General features: G+C 47.8%; 2 long non-coding RNA genes across 2 annotated transcripts; one reads left to right on the top strand and one right to left on the bottom strand.

The window, feature by feature from the left end:
* Nucleotides 1-3,191: 3,191 nt before the first annotated feature.
* Nucleotides 3,192-6,315, bottom strand: LOC145525426 (uncharacterized). Its single transcript, XR_014068203.1, has 2 exons — nucleotides 5,169-6,315; nucleotides 3,192-3,484 (listed from the first exon to the last, which is right to left on the bottom strand). It is a non-coding gene; the product is annotated as an uncharacterized LOC145525426 (long non-coding RNA).
* LOC145525428 (uncharacterized) lies at nucleotides 4,368-10,350 on the top strand. The gene is made up of 4 exons (XR_014068205.1): nucleotides 4,368-4,418; nucleotides 4,749-4,847; nucleotides 7,361-7,489; nucleotides 9,079-10,350. It is a non-coding gene; the product is annotated as an uncharacterized LOC145525428 (long non-coding RNA).
* The last annotated feature ends 2,682 nt before the right edge of the window (nucleotides 10,351-13,032 follow it).

The following is a 13,032-nucleotide window of genomic DNA, read 5'->3' as shown; positions in this document are numbered from 1 at the left end:
GCAGAGAAAGAGAGTAGGGCTAATCATATTTAAGTCCTTGATGGTGTTGGAGGCAGAGTAATAGTCCCCAAAGATGTCTATACCCTGATTGCCAGAACCTGTGACCATGTTAGCTTACACAGGGCTTTGCTGATGTGATTAAGATCTTGAGATGGGGAGAGCATCTTGGATTATCCAGGTGGGCCCAACCTAATCATGTGAGTCCTTGAAATAGGATAACTTTTATTAACTGGGCCAGAGAAATGAGCCAGAGGAATGAGGAGAGATTTGAAGTGTGACAGGGATTTGTCCACTATTGCTGGTTCTGAAGATGGAGCAAGGGGCTGTGAGGCAAGGCACATACATGGCCCCTAGCAGGTTGAAAGACTTTCATATGACAGTCAGAAGGAAACAGGGGTCTCAGTCCTACAACCACAAGGAACAGACTTCTGCCAACAAGTTGAGTAAGCAAGGAAGCAGATCTTCCCCTTGAGCTTTCAGGAAGAAACTCAGGCTGCAGACACCCTGATTTCAGAACAGTGAGACCCATGCCAGACTTCTGACCCACAGATCTGTGAGATAAAAAATTTGTGTTGCCTAAGCCATTAAATTTGTCCTAACTTGTTAGGACAGCAATAGGAAACTATACAGATGGTTGTGTTTCAGGAAGTAAGAAAGAGCTGACCTTCAGTCTGCACAGACTGGAAGACTGCTCCACCTGAGCAGGTATATGTGCAAAGTGTTGGGTAGAGCTGACCTTGTTCAATGAATATAAGATGTGGTGAGAAAAATGAGTGCAGATGCCCAGTTGGGAGGGTCAGAAGTGTTCAGCAGTATCCTGAGAGAAAGGTATTGTGTACTGCTCTCAGCCTATCAATAACTATTTCACTGTTGGACCAGCCCTTGTGGTTTTTGTTATGATTTCAGGATGCCCTTTAGGCCATCAGGAAACTTTGGGGAAAAAAGCTTTATTACTTACAGGATCTGGGCCCACCACAACGTTACGGGTAGAGAGATCATGGGTTTGGGGCTCTGATTTTATTGAGGTCAGGGTGGGGGCCCTTAGGTTTTGAGGGCTCATTCTTTATTGGTAATTTTAAAATATAAGAGTGGTAATTAGCTATACCCCAATACAAAATGTTTTTGGTGTTAAAAACTACAAATTAAAAAATATATATATATATAAGAGTGGGAATTTAAAGCTCAAGAAGAGAAAAAACAAGTGACCCAAATGGTCAGCTGTCAAAATTAACCAAGATCTTTAAAACAAAGGCACCCCACTGGAGGGAGATGGCCTGATTCTTTATGGCTGAGACTGTGTTTATTTGCAATGGCCATCTTTGAAGTGGATGCCTCTTTGAAATGGATACCTCTTTGAAGTGGATGCCTTGGCAATCAAAGCTTAAGTCAGGCACTGGCCTTATAAAAAGAGAAGACCCGACTGTCAAGGTTTACCTTACCATAGGATAAGGTGCTGCTGCTGCATACATGCTCAATTGTGCCAGTCTCTGTGTGACCCCATGGACTGTGGCCCACCAGGCTCCTCTGCCCATGGGACTTTTCCAGGTGAGAATATTGGAGTGGGTTGCCATTTCCTACTACACAGGGCAAGGTGAGTCAGTCCCCAATCACCATCATCATGAATCAAAATCTTGAGAGCTAATTACCTGCCTACAGAGTGTGATGCTGCCCTTGGCTTAGCAAGTTTGACAAAGAATCAACAGATGAACCTCCTAGAATTGGTGAGGAAAGGAGTAGATTTGGAAAATGGGTGATGTGCTGATGTCATTTTCTAAAATGTTGTCATGTTTGTGCCCTATGAAAATGATACATCTGAAGGTTTGTTTTGTTAAGAAAGCTAGCCTTTATGTTCTAGACTTTACAAACTTTCTGAAGTGGGAAGGGGGGGTTATTTTTTCTTTGACCCACACACCAATTATTCCTCTTGTAGTCAGGGAATTTCTCTATTTCCCTTGTCATCACTAGTGGCACCAGCTCTTGGATTGATCACAGTCCTGTGTCCTGTGGCAGGTGACCCACAGCAAGTTCTTGGGATGATGTTAAGCCTCATGCAAAGGACAGGCAGGACCAGCATGTGGATGGTAGACCCAGGACCTTGGCCCCCTCCCCAATTTCCCCGATGTTCACTCTTTCTGCTGTTATTGCTAGCTAAGTACCGTGGACCAGGTCCTCCCTGGGTGCTGGGTGTGAGCAGCACAGGGAAGATCAAGTCCCGCAGATGACCCCATGGGTCAGAGATTCGGGGAGGCGGAGACAGGGAAGGGCAGAGGGAGGAAGTCTGCACCATGCGGACTCCAGGAGGGAGGTCACTGTGATTTCACCTCGGACATTATCAGTGGGATTCCCAGGAGACTGGCTGAGTTCTCCTTAATGTGACAAACCTCGTCTGTGTTCTGTAGCCACAGGCCTCACCCCGGCCTCTCTCTGAGTCTGGGAGAAGCAGCAGTGCTGTCCTGTGGACTACAGGGGATGGACCTTCCTGAGAGATCTGAGGTCTCAGGGAGCAGGGCATCCTGGATGGTGGGAGGGGAGAGAGTAGGGGTGAGGTGCACCCAGAAACCAGGGAAGGGGAGGTGCCCTGCGGCAAGGCTGGAGGATTCCTAGAGAGATGGCCCAGTGCATCTGGGGTCGGTTAAGTAGTTTGCTTTGTGTGAGTGGCTATGGGAGAGAAGTAATAGAGGGAGCAGGGAGGGGAGGAGAAGGTGATACTGGCTGACATGGGAACCTGAGGGAACACTGGGAAAGGTTGAGCAATGTCAGCTGTCACTCAGGTATAAATTAAAAATCATCTCATGTGGGCTGACTGAAAACGACATGCTTCCTTCCAGATGACAAGCTGCGGGAAGGAGATATGAAATAATGAAAGGGATGCTCTGACTACACTTTAATAGCCCACAGGCATGTGTGAAAGGCAAGATTGTAGGGAGTCAGAAAATAAACTTTAATCTAAAAAAACAAATAATACAATGATAGTCTCAGTTCCTGTTATTCCCCTGAAATCTAGGCTTAAGTATTAGGACTGAGGGGATCAGAAATATGAGTTGAAGCATCTAGGTGAGGAAAAATAATTAACATTAAGAAATATTTGAGACCAGCATCCTAGTTATGAGAAAACATGTGATAAAAGCCTTTAAAACCTAGTGCTTCATTCACAAATGCCCTGAAATATAGCATGACAAACTTCAAAACTATTTCTGCACCCTTTACTGCAAAGTCCATCTTGTGAACATGAAGTTAATAATCGCAGCATTTATGGAGTACCTCCTAGGTGACAGGTCTTGTGCTAAGGGGCTTAGATGAATTATCTCATTCCATCCTCTCCCAGTGAGGTAGTTTCTTCTATCATCCACACTTACCAAGGAGAAAACTGAGGCCAGGGAAGTTACAGAGTTGGCCACATATCCAGGGAGGTTTTATGCACAGGATTGTTCTACTCCCAGCTGGTGGGCCCTCAGTGTCCAGAATGAAGTTTGGTGTAGAGATGCTGCAAAAGACATAGGGGCCATGAAAATAATGACAACATGGAAATCACATCTTACACAGGGTTTAGGTTTAGAGTCAAAAAAAAAAAAAAAAGACATGAATAGCCCAGCATTGGACAGATCACAGGTTTTTCTTTTGTTTTTTCTCTGCTGAGTGAAGGGTGAAATACATGCTTCATTTGTAGGGTCATTTTGAGTGAAAAAAAAAAACCAATTTTAAACACTGAATCATCAAGACGGTGAAGATATTCAACCCTTGGAGATAAGATGAGGGGACAGTGGATCCCCATCCTCTGATTCCTGTATTTGGGACATAAGACTTCTGGACAGGAATGACTCAAATGGTGTAGATCATTCTCCCTTTCCATCCCCCTCCCTTCTTTTTGTTGAGTGTGTATCTGCATTTAATACCTAGATGCTGCTGCTGCTGCTGCTGCTGCTGTGTCCCGTCAGTCGTGTCCGACTCTGTGCGACCCTATAGACGGCAGCCCACCAGGCTCCCCTGTCCCTGGGAGTGTGTGCCACAGGGCCTTGCATATGGAATGACTGGGGTGGTCAGAGGAAGTCTCTCTGAGGAGGAGGCTTTTGGGCTGAGGTCCAGCTGGAGAGTTGGGAGAAGAATGTTCTAGGAGCCAGGGCGGGGGCCTGGTGTGTGGGCGAATGAAGACGGAGGGGGACCTGTGAGTCTTGTTGCAAGGGTCTGGTTGTGGGAGAAGCTGGCTTGGATGTCGTGCAGCCCCTGATTGGGAGACCTTCCTTCCCAGCATACATTTCCCTCATTGTGAGTCTCACTTCTCAGGGTAGAAACTAGAAGTTGGTTTCCCAGCCTCCCTTGCAGCAGGAAACAGTCACGTGACCCAGGCCCACCAATCTGAAGCCTCCCATGAGCCTCTGCTCTGGAAGAGAGAAGCTGGCAGGGAGGCTAGCCTCTGCAAGGTGGGAAGGAGCAATGAAGTCCATTTCCTGGGGCCAGCGGCGGTGGTGTCTGGCTGAGTGGTCTCCCTGGAACCTCCGTGGTGTGGGGTGGGCATTTATTCTCCCTGAAGCTGCAGCGCCTGCGTCTCTGCCCACGAAGGGCCTGACAGCCTCCTGGTGTCCACTCTGGGACAGTTTCACCAGAGGTGGGTTGGAAATGCACAGGCTCAGATCATCCCCCACCCCCAAACCTGCTGAGCCAATGTCCTCATTCTAACAAGGCCCCAGGGAATGTGCGTGGACATTAATGCTCAGGGATTCTGAAACGCGCTCCGTTTCTACTTTACACAGCTCCAGGGGTGCCTGTTCATACAGTTAACAACCCTGATGATGTACAAGCGATGGGAGGATTTAACCAAGGAGTGAAGTGATCCGGTTTATCTTTTAAATGTCCGTCCTGCCAGTGGGCTCCAGAGAGGTGGGAGGGGAGACCAGTCCAGGAGGCCACGGCTTGTCCAGAGAAAGAAAACATGTCGTTGTCACAAGATAGGCCGACATGCACATGCCCTGGGCAAAGACTGAGACACACCTGCAAACTTAGACATGGCACACACATCACAGATGCTCACACACACAGACTCCCATGTGCAAATTCAGAAACATTCCTATTTATACAGAGAACACAGACCCAGGAAGACCCAGGTGAGAGTGCTGGCCCAAAAGCTGTTCCTTTCTCGTGTCCCCAGAACCACAGAAAGGAGTCAAGCCTACCTTTCATCCCTCCTCTGATCTTTCTCAGCTGAAGTTGAACATCCTTAAGCTGCGGGATCCAGTTTAGGAGATCGGGGCCTGTAAGGAGCAGTCCCAGCTCCAGGCAAGATGAGATGCCTGTGGTCCTGCCTCTGTCTGGGAGGATCACTCAGCTCAGCTCTCCAAGGCTGCCAATTAGTATGGACCAAATGATAATGGCTTTGTAGCGTTGAATCCAGGCAGCACCTTTGCCTGCCACAGGACAGAGTGAGTGAGCTATGGGCTGTGACCCTGAATTGGTGACGTGGTGTGTATCATTTGTGCATCAGCAGGGTATTCTGACATAGAGACATTGAGGACATCAGCTTCTGCCTATGATCAGCTGTGAGTGCTATTTATACCTTGGAAAGTCTATCCCACTAATCAATTACAAGGGAAGAAAATCACATTTAAGAAATAGTCAGATGTTCTATAGTATATTGCACTTCAAATTATAATTCTGTGAAATCTCATTGTTTGTGTCTAGACTGGAAGAAATTTAATTTTGATTATTTAACTACATTTCCTGTTGCTCTTATGAGGAATGCTGTTTTTCCAAAGGTCCTCTGTCTTAGTTTTGAGAGTAGCTTTTTCTTCCCTTGATGGTCTAGAATTGAGCAGCACCCTAGAAGTCTCTGGGAGCCTCAGGGTTTGATTCTGGAAGGACATTAAGTCCATTCTGGGCTATTTGCTTTCACCATTGTTATTGTCAGCATCAGTTCAGTTCAGTTCAGTTGCTCAGTCGTGCCTGACTCTTTGTGACCCCATGGACTGCATGCAGCACACCAGGCTTCCCTGTCCATTACCAACACCTGGAGCTTGCTTAAACTCATGTCCATTGAGTCAGTGATGCCATCCAACCATCTCATCCTCTGTCGTCCCCTTATCCTCCTGCCTTCAGTCTTTCCCAGCATCAGTGTTGTCTCCAATAAGTCAGTTCTTCACATCAGGTAGCCAAAGTATTGGAGTTTCAGCTTCAGCATCAGTCCTTCCAATGAATATTCAGGACTGATTTCCATTAGGATTGACTGGTTTGATCTCCTTGGAGTCCAGGGGACTCTCAAGAGTCTTCTCCAAAATCACAGTTCAAAAACATTAATTTTTCAGCGCTCAGCTTTCTTTATGGTCCAGCTCTCACATCCATACATGACTACTGGAAAAACCATAGCTTTGACTATGACTAGACAGTGATTGTCAGCATCACCACCCTTATTTTCATTGCCATTATTATCAATATCACTGTTGTCATCACCCCCATCATCATCACTGTCATGACTACAGCCATCATTGAATGTGGTGCTCACAAGTCCAGGCACTGTTCTAAGTGCTTTCAATCTATTACTCTTTTTACATCATCACAAGTCTATAAGATAGTGCTACCATTCTCATTTGAATGGTGAAGTTGAAGCACAGAGAGGTTAAGAGAATCACCTAATGTTGAACGGTTAATGAACTGCAGAGTTTGGACTCAAACTCAGCTGCCTGGCCCATGTTCATGCTCTTACCCATACTCTATGTGGCACACATGCCCTTGATCTATATGGTCAGTCTTTACTCTCCATCGTTGGGATTGTGCCCTCACCTTGGCTGTTCCCAGAATGCCCCTCCCTCCCCCAAGCCTTTGTCAACACGCTCATCCTCCAGGCTTGTCTGTGGTCCACCTCCTCATGAAGGCCCTTCTAGCATCTCCTTACCTCAGCTCCAGACGCTCACAGCACTGACACTTTCTCTCCTGACACTGACCACCTGCAGCACCAACCTGAGGGTCACAGTTGGGTAGACAACCCAGCCTACTGCCCTAAGCATCTCCCAGGGTGTCTAGAGCCCTGACAGTGGGCTTTAAGGCATAGGGTTAGGGGGAAAGAGGAGGTATGTATCATCTGAAACCCCTGGTATCTCAACATCCTCACATCACAGCCCACAGGAAGGACATGGCCATGCATCGTTCTAGTGTGACGTGCATCTGCTGTTCCCCCTCTAGCCTTGGGCCCCCAGCTCTGGATGTGAGCATGTTATGTGGGCAGTTGAGAGAGACTGAATTTGGGATGACATGAGATTGAAGCAGACAAGCCTGTCTTCCCCCACAAGGTGACTCTCTGATACCTCTTAGCAAAGGGGAACTCTCTCTCCATGTGACCTCTCTGCTGGAGGCAGGTTTATCTTTTCTTTTACAGAATCTGGCTTCTAAACCTACACAATTTTCCTACTGTAGCAAGATCAGCACATGGAATTAGAAAACCCCGTGTAATAGACCCAGACTGGGCTTCTCCACTGACAGCTGACAGGAGCAAACCAGGCTCCCGGTGAGCACGTCCCCTTCCTGGGCAGCCCATGATGGAGTGGCCTCTGTCATTGCCTCTTTGAGATCTCAGCCCCAGGAAAAGGAACCCCGATATTTCCTGGCTGGTGTGTAGATGAGAAGACCAGCATTAATAATGCTCACTCAGGGCTGGTCCTGCTTGGGGAGCTCTAATCACAGGACCAGTTCACTCAGTCCTCATGATGTGGGGAACGTTTATCCTCAGTTTGCAGATGAGGGAGCTGAGGCATAGAGTGGTCCATTCTCTGGTCCAAGGACACGTCATAGTGAGCACAGGACTAAGGTTGTCAGCATCATTATCGTGATCCTCTCCACAGTCATAAGCACCCTCATCATCAACATCTGCACGTTGTCATCACTGCCCCTCCTTTCTTCCTTTTATCTTAATTAGAGTCTTTCTTTCTCATGAGATTGATTTCTTTGAGACAGTGGAGTCATTTTTTCCCCTTGTCATTTGGCTTAACTTATTTCTCTATAAAACTATCTAAAATTATATATATTATTCAAATGCTTACAAAATAAATATTCAGATATTATGAAATTTAAACAATTATTTGCAGAATAAGGAGAGAAAAGGGTTAATAATTCAGGTTTACTAGTATCATTTTGATGATTCTTCTTGTTCATTTTAATGCAAAGATAAGTAAAACTTTTCTTTCACCAAACATAGGATAATACAGTACATGGCATTTCATAGCCATCTGCTTCCACTGGACAATATATTGTAACATTTCATGCCCACTCTCACCCATCTACCTGTGCTTCGGAATACAAAGCCCTCACAGGTGACACCAGCCCACCTCTCCCACTGGTCCTCGTCACCGCTGTGGGGCGAGTTTCCATCCCTCCCATCTCCCTCTTCCCTTAGGAATCCCACTTGTTCATGGTCATCAGTTTCTGACCTACTTTCTCTGGGAGACCCTCTCACCCCCATGTTCTCAGAGGTCTCCCTCCTCACGTGGTTCATATCTCATAAAGGATTGTGCCCACAGACTTGTCATATTTCCTGAGAAACTACTCACTCCAGACCCTGGGTGGGTATTGGAGAACACAGAGGCAAGCCCAGTTGACTTTTCTTGAGCACTGACAGGCACCGACAGGAATTTCCAGGGTACTTGTCTGGTCTCCTTAATCCCATAGGAGCCTCAAAAAGTATACTCTCTATTATGTCTCTGATTTAGAGAGAAAGGAGATGAGGCAGAAGTTGCACAAGTGAAAAGCCAGGTTCCACCCCACGCCATCAGAATCCAGAGCTGATCCTGGATCCCTCTTGCTAGTCCATGGTTCCTGCCTGTGAGGAGGTCTTCCTGCATCAATGGACTCTCAACCTGCTCAGCCCCATGTCCTGAGAAAGACCAGACAGAGCTGGAAGTGCTTTGTGTAGCTAGAACTTGTTTGGTTGTAAGTGACAGAAAACCCAACTCTAACCAGTTTTAGATAGATTGAGGGTTTCAGATTCAAGCTCCTCCACAGTCTAGGGCTAGTCCTGTCTTCTCCAAGGCTGGATTTAGACCCAGTGATGCTATCAGGGCCAAATTTCCCTCTTACCCTTTGTCTCATTTCTTCTTCCAGGTCAGCTTCATTTTCAGACAGGTCATCCTAATGGATACAGAATGGCTGCAGCAGCTCCAGACCTCACGCTCTGTCAGTGGGCGGTCACTTGCCTCCGACGTGTAATTTGCACCAGTGGAATGTGAGAGGAGTGGGGTGTCTCCTCTGATAGAATCTTTAGAAACCAGTGTGTCATTCTCTTTCCCCTGCCACAGTGAACAGTAGTGTTCCAGATAGAAGCTGCCCCAGTAGCCTGGGTCCTGCAATGATGATGATGTGGACCAAACCCACAGCCAAGACAAGATAGACATGAAGCATGAGCAAGAATTAGCCTCTGCCTTTGTGAATACTAGGTCTGGGGTTGTTTGTTACTGGTACACCTAGCACATCCTGCCTGATTCTCCAGTCCACAAACCTAGTGTTTATCTGTTGCAGTTCTGGATCTGGGCATCTCTTGTGTCTTGTTTGCCCCACACGGGGACCCAAGAAGTACCTTGTGACTGATGAATGCTAGTCTCCTGTCCACATCACTCCTGTGTATCTGGTCTCTAGGGTGCTTTTCTTTTCCTATAAAGTCTCTCTGGCTGCTTGCCCTCCTGGCTCCAGTCTAAAGCACCCAGCAGGGCTCCAGGTGCTGGTCAGGAGCAGGTGATAAGCTCCAGCTCACCCTACTGAACCATGGAAATGAGTCTGGTTCCCATCAGTTCTCCTTGTGAGCTTGGGGCTTGATGAGATCTCCCCTGGATAAAGTAGCCAAGAGCCTGCCTTCAGCTGACACAGGAAGGAAACAAAGGCCCTTCACCAGTTTTCAAAAATTTATTTTCTCTACAACTGTCAAAAAAATAAGGCACTGGCTGCTAGAATGATCCTTGAAGTCAGAAAGGGCCACCAACTCCAATTTAGCCTTTGTTCAGCTGCAGACTTATTCAGAGCTCCATTGAACTGGAGGCATCATCCCTCACAAACCAGCCTCTCCTCACTCCCCAGGATGCCCAGGTTCCTGCAGAGGAAGGACATGTTATCATCAGAAATTCCTGCACTCAGCCTGCAGGTGCCTCCTGCCTCAGCCTGGCCCATTCCCGTCTGCCCTCCTCCTTGATGGGATTTTCATTTCTGGAAATCAGAAATATATAAAACACAGTAAATATATCTGTGTTTATGTGTGTGTGTATTCATATATATATATATATATATGAATACAACATTCAGTGAAGTGTTGTTTATAAACGTTCAAGATCAGAAGCCACAGGTGTGCATAGACTGGGGCAGGTTAAAAGCTGTGTATTTATTGTTCATAGGAACTCTGTGTGGTTCTTTTTAGAAATGAGGCTTCTCTATGTCTGGTACCCAGAGGTGGGGAGATGCTCCAGGCTTGGCCAATGGGGCGCTTGCTCCAGGACCAGGGGCTGGATTGAGGGAGGCAGAGCTGGAGAGGTCACGTGGAGGTTAATAGGGTACACAGGCCGGGGTTTCTGAGTGACTTTCATCGGGTCTCTGCTGCCTGGACTCCGGGGAAGGGCCTGTTTTCTGAGTCCCCAGCAGTTCTGTGAACCCCAAGAACAGAGGATAATTTCCCTTTGTTGTAGCACAGAGCAGGTTTCTACTGTGGCACCGAAAACCCCGGACACTGCAATCAGCTCTGGACCCTTAACCCTGAAGGGCAAGGTCGTGCATACGTCTCCCTGGCTCTGGTCCTGGACCACAGCTGGCAGATGGCAGCCCCTTTCACCTGTCCTTTGTCCTCACCATGCTTCTGGTGAGGGCTTGCCCTGCTCCAGGGCGCCCAGAGTTGAGCAGGGCTGGGACCAGCTCCCTGACAGTGGAAACAGGGCCTTGTGGGAAGTGGGAGCCAAGGAGGCTGATTCCAACTGAGGAGAGCCCCTGTCTGGGAGGAGCTAGTGACTCAATTGCCCTGTGGGGTTAACTCTCTGTTTATTAAAATCAACTACGTGTAAATCACACCTGCCACTTCCACACACAGTTGGTGTTGGTAGGTTTGCTGCTCCTTCTCCTTTAGGAAGAATGGGACCCTCTGGAGATGCTCTGTGAACAGAATTTTGCAGGTACAACTCCAGAGAGCAGACTTGAGGCCTCTTTGCTGTGTGTTGGGTGTTTCACAATTTTATACAAACCATTGCATCCCTGTCAGCAAAAGTGGAGGAAAGAATCAGCTGACTGGGATGGGAGAAGCAGCTCTGGTGGAAGGAGGGTGGCCAGTTGCAGACAAGGTGACACCATGATGACTGTTTCTGCCGAGGCCGCCTGACACCGCATGGTGTGACCCCGAGGCCCGGCTCTCCCCACCTCCTCCTGCCACAGGACGGGCATCCCCCGGTGCTCAGGACCCAGCAGTGACAGTGCTCAGCATGGCCCCATGGCCCTCTCACACCTGGGTGTGTCTACACTGCCTCTAGGTCTTCCCTTCTGTTTGAAGCCCAGTCCCTCTGTATCCCATCTTCTCGCGACCAGGAGGACGTTCATTGTCTGTTGCCTGGAATAGGATGGACGCTCACAGCCACACAGGAGTGCAGCCCTTGGCCTCACCTGGGCATGGCCTCTGACCAAGCTCCTGCTGAGTCTGCTTCAGTGCTGTCCTGCCTACCGTTGGCACGTCCTGTAAGTGTGGAGCTTCCTGGTCAAGGCACCAGTGCCCCCAACCTGGTTTTCAGGGAGAACTAAGTGAAAGAGGAGGCGAGGCTGAGGAGGAGGCGGAATTGGGGAGGAGCTGGGCCTTGACTGTAGTCCAGGAAGCTCTGGGGATGTGGCTGTGGTCACTGCCACAGGAAGGAATACGGGCAGTCACTCCAGACAGGCCAGGCTCCTGGAGTTGGAGCAGAATCAGGCTGCTGTTTGGAGGCAGCCCGGGGCTGAAGGGAGTCTGCTCCCAACCGTGGAGAGGGGCCTTGGGGAAGCCTCTGTTCTGTTCAGTTCAGTTGCTCAATCGTGTCTGACTCTTTGCGACCCCATGGACTGCAGCATGCTAGGCTTCCCTGTCCCATCACCAGCTCCCGGAGTTCACTCAAACTCATGTCCATTGAGTCAGTGCTGCCATCCAACCCTCTCATCCTCTGTCATCTCCTTCTCCTCCCCTCTTCAGTCTTTCCCAGCATCAGGGTCTTTTCAAATGAGTCAGTTCTTCACATAAGCTGGCCAAAGTATTGGAGTTTCAGCTTCAGCATAGTCCTTGCAATGAATATTCAGGACTGATTTTCTTTAGGATGGACTGATTGGATCTCCTTGCCGTCCAAGGAACTCTCAAGAGTCTTCTCCAACACCACAGTTTAAAAGAATCAATTCTTCAGAGCTCAGCTTTCTTTATAGTCCAACTCTCACATCCATACATGACTACTGGAAAAACCATAGCTTTGACTAGACAGACCTTTGTTGGCAAAGTAATGTCTCTGCTTTTTAATATGCTGTCTAGGTTGGTCATAGCTTTTCTTCCAAGGAGCAAGCATCTTTTAATTTCATGGCTGCAGTCACCATCTGCAGTGATTTTGGAGCCCCCCAAAATAAAGTCTCTCCTTGTTTCCATTGTTTCCCCATCTATTTGCCATGAAGTGATGGGACCTGAGGCCATGATCTTAGTTTTCGGAATGGTGAGCTTTAAGCCAACTTTTTTACTCTCCTCTTTCACTTTCATCAAGAGGCTCTTTAGTTCTTCTTTGCTTTCTGCCATAAGGGTGGTGTCATCTGCATATCTGAGGTTATTGATACTTCTCCCAGCAATCTTGATTCCAGCTTGTGCTTCATCCAGCCCAGCATTTCTCATGATGTACTCTGCATAAAAGTTAAATAAGCAGGGTGACAATATACAGCCTTGATGTACTCCTTTCCTGATTTGGAACCAGTCTACTGTTCCATGTCCAGTGCTATCTGTTGCTTCTTGACTTGCATAGAGATTTCTCAGGAGGAAGGTAAGGTGGTCTCATATTCCTATCTCTTGAAGAATTTTCCACAGTTTGTTGTGATCCA

Source organism: Giraffa tippelskirchi, chromosome 11 (assembly GCF_054371585.1).
Source record: "Giraffa tippelskirchi isolate mGirTip1 chromosome 11, T2T-mGirTip1v1.2.pri, whole genome shotgun sequence".
Classification (NCBI taxonomy): domain Eukaryota; kingdom Metazoa; phylum Chordata; class Mammalia; order Artiodactyla; family Giraffidae; genus Giraffa; species Giraffa tippelskirchi.
Note: the sequence above shows the minus strand (reverse complement) of the source record. Positions and strands in the feature narration are given on the sequence as shown.